Raw genomic sequence first — 6,519 nt, 5'->3', positions numbered from 1 at the left:
TGCGTCCTGGTTGTGTGAAAGCAAGCCCTAACCCAGCAGCTGTTTGATGCTCTGAATTCTGTCTCTAGTTGGTAGGCCTTATATGCAGTGCATAAAATTGAGCATGTAACCAAGACCTTGCTGTATCAGCGTCAAATATTCAGGTTTTTGATTTGCTATGTTATACTTGAACTTGCTGAAGGTAGATAAGTAGGGGCTTTACATGAAGAGCTGCTGAGCACCTCCTTTTAGCCCAAAGCCATTTAAGAAAGCATCAGGTTACAAATGCATGTTGTACAACAAAGAACTGCCAGAGTAGGAAGCGCTTGGGTGCGTTTCTAAAAGGTGAGAGTTTTTCTAGGTTCTTTGCCTGTATATTATAAAGTGGGCTTAGATAGCTTTGCTATCATTTCTTTTTCTTACAAGTGGAAACTGGAAACTGCTCTGTGAGTGTATGCATGTGTACACCTGTGCAACGTGGGTGTACCTGTAAGGAACTATGTAGCTTTCTTGTATCATTTAATTCCTGTGTATTTTTATTTGACAAGTGCACCAATTGTTTATAGCTCCCAAGGAGGCATAGCAGTGCATTTCTGTGTTAAGATCCTCTGCTTAAAGTACAAATAAATGACATTTTAAGCAAGCAATTTTGTGCTGGTTTTTTTTTTTTTTTTTTTTTTTAAGATTGTGTGTGTGTGTGTACTGGGACTTGTTGAGTTAGATTAGTAGAAGCTATGTTAACTTTCCAGTGTAGTATCTTTTCTATGCCCTTTTTGAAGAGTCTAGTTACTTTATATACTGTACTATATGTGTCACCAGAATTCTGAAGTCTGTTTTTAAATTTGCTCTCAATACTGCGATATCCTTTGTTACGTTTTGACCTTTTCCTGTGAAAAGATGTGCAGAGGTAGAGCTGCAGGGAAATGTATTCTTTTAACCTGTTGTTGCATTTAAAATGCTTGTCTTGTCAGCTTGCTGTACTGCATCCTGCAGTGGTACTTATGGCCTTTCTTGAATCTCTTCTGTAGTACTTATGGGATTTGGTCATTTAGCATCATTTGCCTTCTTTCCCTCCTGCTCCCTTTTCTTTTTTGGTACTCATGTATGGTCATTGCTGCAGCATCCTTGGTTTTGCTACAGTGCCTCTGTGTGATAGAAGTTTGTGAGCTGTCGCTTCAGTCAGGCCAGTAGTCTGCCTGGTTATGAAATTGTTTTCTCATTGGCTCAAATTACTCAACTGCGTGGTATGTTGGGCTCAGTCACATTCTCTTTGAAGTCGAAACTAAAACTCCAATTGAAATTCATGAGAAAAGGTAAGGCCAGCTGTAAATCAATACAGTGTTTCTTCATTTCAGGTATGAGGAGTGTATAACTGTGTTGTGTTCCATTAAATGCTCTGTAATGCTTTGTCTGTGCTGTTCTGATCCAAGATGTTTCTAGCAACCATGGCTTTAGTCAGGACTGAAAATATGTGGGGAGAACATGCACAGATTTTCCAAAGTACAGGATGGGCAGAAGCAAGATGGATGCAATAGCAAACAGGGCAAGCATTTCTCTGCCCTTCGTGATTCAGAGGATGGAACCTGAACTGTGATTTCCCACATCCTCATTGCCGTACAGCTGGGTCCTTTGTGTCAGTATGACTCTCACTGGTTACAGCTGCCCTATGCAGAACAAATAAACCCTGAGTTCCTCAAAGCAAGGCCTTGGCGCTCAGTTACCACGGTGAGGATCTGGGTGCTGGGAGAGTTTCTTCTGCCGTGCTCTCACTGCTGTTTGTGCTTTGACAACCATGACTGACTCTAAGAGACATCCTTGTCACACCTGTGTGGACTGTGGAGCATTAATGGAGCTCAGAACAGGTTTCATATGTCTCTTCGTAAGTATGATCATAGGAGAGGTGACTTCTCTCTCTGCCTGGGACATCTGTAGCTGAGAATAAAACACCACTACCTGGAGAGGGGAAAAAAAACTAGGACTTTTCTAGTAGGATGAATCTTGCACATTATCAGCTTTAACATAAACCATCGATCATTTGATTTCTTATAATTCCCTTCCAAATGCTTCAAGAGAATCTTCTCCTGAGGATCAGCTGCCTGTAACCATAAGGAAGCCAGCTCTCAGAATGTTTTGCACCTTTGCATCAGATAGAGTCCAATATTATGCTGGGAAACAGACACTGTGTACCCACCCATAAATGAGACAGCACAGATGCATTGGGAGTGTTCCAACAGCGGGTTCCTGATCTACCCTGGGATCCATACAGACTGCAGCCTCCCGAGGAGCTATAGTTGATATGAGATAAAGAATTGTTTGTGCTTCAACAGAAATGGCAGCGTTTGGAAATTTTGCTTTTGTTCTGGATCAGAATGAGAAACAAACTGTCAACACCTCCTTTGAAGTGAAAATGAAAATTGAGACAAAACATCAACATGAGAATCATCACTTAAGATGAACAAAACATGTTCATTTTGTAAGGTAAAATATTTGGTTTGACTTGTACAGCTCTATAAATATACCAAAAATACTTGTGTTATTTTCTAAAAATTACAGTACAGTCCAAAAATGTTTAACTGATTTAGAACTAAAATACTTTGATCACACTGACATGATGCTTTTTCAAGAAAAGTGCTGTAGATTGACCTGCTCCTGCAGAAATGTATTTCCATAATAGGGATGCTGTTCCTGAATCTTTCTGACATGGGTTAATTAACCTGCTGTGCTGATTAGGATCATGCAAAAGAGGTGCCTGCCTTCTCAGTACACACTTCCCAAAGATCTCCTTCCTGTTCTGCTCAGTGCCTCTGAAGGACAGGTTGTTTTGAATACCAGATTCCTCACACCTTAGGCTCCAGGTGAAAAAACAAGTCTGCTATTAATTTGAATGATCTTCTGGTTTGTTGAGTGTTGTAAAGGAAGCTTTCTATCTATGTACTGGGAGGGAGGTACGAGAAAGCCAGCTTGGAATAAGTGCTGAACCTGGCACTGAGTTGCTGTGGGCTCTCATAGCTCTAGAAAACGTGTGGGAACATAATGTGTGGTATTTTGGGGGCTGGTGGTTAATTTAGCTAAAGCCTATGATATTTACGAAGTACAATCATATCTGTATATTTCAGTGTTTGTACACTCAAAGTAAAACTCCATCCGCCACAGCTCCTTTTTTTGTTTGTTTTCAGCTTCTTCTAGATGTTATGCACTGTGATTGAACTGGTTTTGCCTTCTGGTACTCCCCAGCCTTCCAGATCTGTTAAAAGTCATTTCCTCGGAGGAGGAGGGACTTGAAGTGGCAATGAGGTACTTTAAATGGAAAAAAAATGTCTATTTTGTATGGTTCAGAAATGCACAGCTTTTTAGTGTCATTTTATTGTACCACGCTTGAGTTCCTGCAGCTATTGACTTGAAAACAACAGAAAACACCCAAACCCTGACCTCTCCTGTAAATCCATTGGTGTATGTTGAAGCATAATATTTTCAGAAGACTGAAGTCTTGAAGCTTTGCCTTGAGCATAAGGAAATGAGGACAAACCTGTTTTGCTCATATTCTGCTGCATTGCATATGCTTGATGTTGTATTCAATTGCTACAGATTTTTTCAAAGCATGCTAATCAATTTTTGTTCAAACCCAGTCAAAATACCTTACAAATTGCTGCCTCACATCAGTGAATGAGATTACTTTAAGGCTCAGGTTAGGTCAGGGCTCTCTCAGTACCTAATCTAAACTTCATTACTGAAATCTGCTGGTCATACACCTTGCATTGCTGTCTTTAGCATCAGGGTATTGATCTGTGCCCAGGGGTTTGGTAATACGTAATTCAGTGCAAATTTTCTTTAGCTTTAGTCCTAAAGCTCAAAAATCAGTTGGTGGGTGGTGGTTGTTGTGAAGACCTTCCAGGGCAGTGCAGTAAACTAGCACAGCTGAGTCGTGGCTGCTGCTGAGTGCAGAAATCCTTCATTCCTCCTCTTCTCCACATCCTGCTGCTGCTTCCCCTGCCCAGCATGAGAGTGGCTGGTAGTGGTGAGAGCTAACCCCATGAAAGGAATCATTTTCAACTGGATTGATACAAAGGAAGGAATGGGACATACAGGAAGACAGACCATTTTTGGGTAGTGCAAATTAATCTCTTGGAGATCCATCAGAACTGGCTATATTAAAGTTTCTGCTTTTTTTTTTTTTTTTTTTTTTTCCCTGTCTGCAGAGTGTGATGTGATTGGATTGCTCTCACTTGGTCTCTTGTTTGTTCTAATTTCTGCTGATACTGCAGAAGAGGAGAATGTAGAAGTCCATTATGCTGTATAACTTGTATGTTACATCTTCCTTCAGTGCTGATGAAAATGAACGCAATTCTTATCAAATCAGTGCTTGACCTGAACTTCTCAAGTAAGAGATCAAGTGGAAAAAGAATTGTTCAGTTATATCAGGCAGAAGTGGATTCATCTTGTTAACGTATTGGACCCCATCCTGCTCTCTCTGAAAACTCTCAAAAAGTGCTTGCAGAACTTTAAAAGAAATCCAGAATGCAAATCTAAAATGGGCTTTATGTAAATTTAATGCAAGAAGAGAAAAATAGGCATTGGAAAATGGTTTCTCATGCTTTCGTTACATGTTTAAAAACGCCTCTTTTTCTTTCCTGATGATGAGTTTTTTCATTATAGTTCCATGGTAAATACTCCCTAAGTAGCATGGGGATTTAAACAGAATGATTTGTGTATGCTTCTATTACTAGGTGTGCCAAATAGCTTCTAAAGAAGAGTAATTGTCATTTCTGTTTTGCTAATAAAGACACTCAGGTGTGATTGCCCAACTCATTTGCTTGAGATCACACAACGTATCAATGATGAAACTTCACACAAGCTTTTTGTATCCTAGGATTGTATTTAAATGTTTATCCCCTGAAAATAGAAGAGAACGACAAATTGCTGTGAATGGAAATATTTTTTTTCAGTTTGCTGAGGGGATGTGGGTTTTGAAACATGCGGGGCTGCTCTACTCTCAGCTTCATCCTAAAATGCATTCTGAGAACAAAACAAAAAATAGTCTATTTCCATGAAAATACTTTTCCTATAGAAAACAAAGCTTTTGGAGTATATACTTTGAAATTATTATCTTTTTGTAGTAGAGGGAGGAGGAGAGATAGGGCTGAAAAAGATTGGGAGTGTGGATTTACTGTTTTATATGAGCTGGGCAATGACACCTCAAAAAAATGAGATTGCTGTCTCCTCGAAATAATTTTTGTGTAAAGGGAACCCTTGTACAGATTTTTGTAAACATTCTTTATCAGTTAGTATGAAAAAGAGAACTTAAAGAAAGTGGATATTTTCTGCCTTGGCAGTGTATGCAAGGATCTGAAGATGTAATGAACTGTAAAATCAAAACTTTAATGTATGTTTATGCCTCTCTAGGCTCATTTTGGCTGGTGGGATGGAGAGAATGAGACCACCTCCAGAAACTACTGCAAAGAGCAAGTTGTGCAGTGGAGGTGAGACTGTGGTGCCTGGGGGAAAACACTGCTGGGGCACGGAAGTGAGGTCAGAGAAACTGTGTTCTAGGAAAGGTACGTTCTCCACTCCTCTGTTGTGCTTAAGGTTGCAAAGGAAGGCTATTAGTTTTGTTGCTTTAATTGGACTTTGGTACCTTCTTAAAAATAATGAAGTTAACCTCAAGGAGGAGAACATAGGGCAGCCTGTAACCTGAATTGTATTGTTCTGTTGTTGGTGTGTAAGCACTGCTGTTCTCAGCCCAGTACACAGCTTTTGTGCGTTGAAGAGACTTATCACTTGTTCACCCTGTGGAGAATTGACTGATGTTTAGAGGGACAATGTTCTTACTACTCTAGGGAGTGTATTGCTGTCTGCCTCATGTCAGCCGGTGGGTTTCTGATGCCAGAAAGGCGAGTGTGCAGCAGGGAGGCATGGCAGGGCTGAGCAGGCACAGGAGCCAGGGGGAAATTGGGCTGGCTGTCATTGTTGGCTCTGCAGGGAAACACCGCACAGTATTTGCCTTCTCCCTTGTGCTGCCATTGCTGATTCTTCCATCACATCTCTGATGAGCAAAGTGACTAGAAGAAAACTGGCAGCTGAATTCATTAATGGTTGTAATGCCAGCTCCTGCTGTTGGTTTTTTTTTTTTCTAGGAGTTCAGACCTGTCTCTGTCCCTTTAGTTATTTGCTTACTGATGCTGCCTGGTAAGTAGAAGTGCCAGAACCTCGTGCTGGGACTTCTCACAGAATTGTGTCCAGCAGGAAACACCGTTCACCGTTGTGTGAAAGGCGACAGTTGGTCCGTGGCACCAACAGGCAGTTCTCTCGCCCAGCTCTCCAACGCAGCACTTTAGAAAGCACCCCGTTTCGGCACGTTTGTCAGAGTTCTCCACGTACGAAATTTGCCGCAGCTTTCCCTCCTGTTCGCGCGGGGCCCGGCATCGAGAACCCAGCGCCGCCCGGCCTGAGGCGAAGTACGGACCGCCCCTTCCCGCGCCTTCCCACCTCCCTCAGGGCCCGCGCGGCCCCGCCCCCCGCGCGCCACCCTCCCCCCGGCGGGAA

This window comes from Centrocercus urophasianus, unplaced genomic scaffold (genome assembly GCF_019232065.1).
Source record: "Centrocercus urophasianus isolate 14NV4802_14NV808 unplaced genomic scaffold, USGS_Curo_1.0 seq_22, whole genome shotgun sequence".
Classification (NCBI taxonomy): Eukaryota; Metazoa; Chordata; class Aves; order Galliformes; family Phasianidae; genus Centrocercus; species Centrocercus urophasianus.
Note: the sequence above shows the minus strand (reverse complement) of the source record.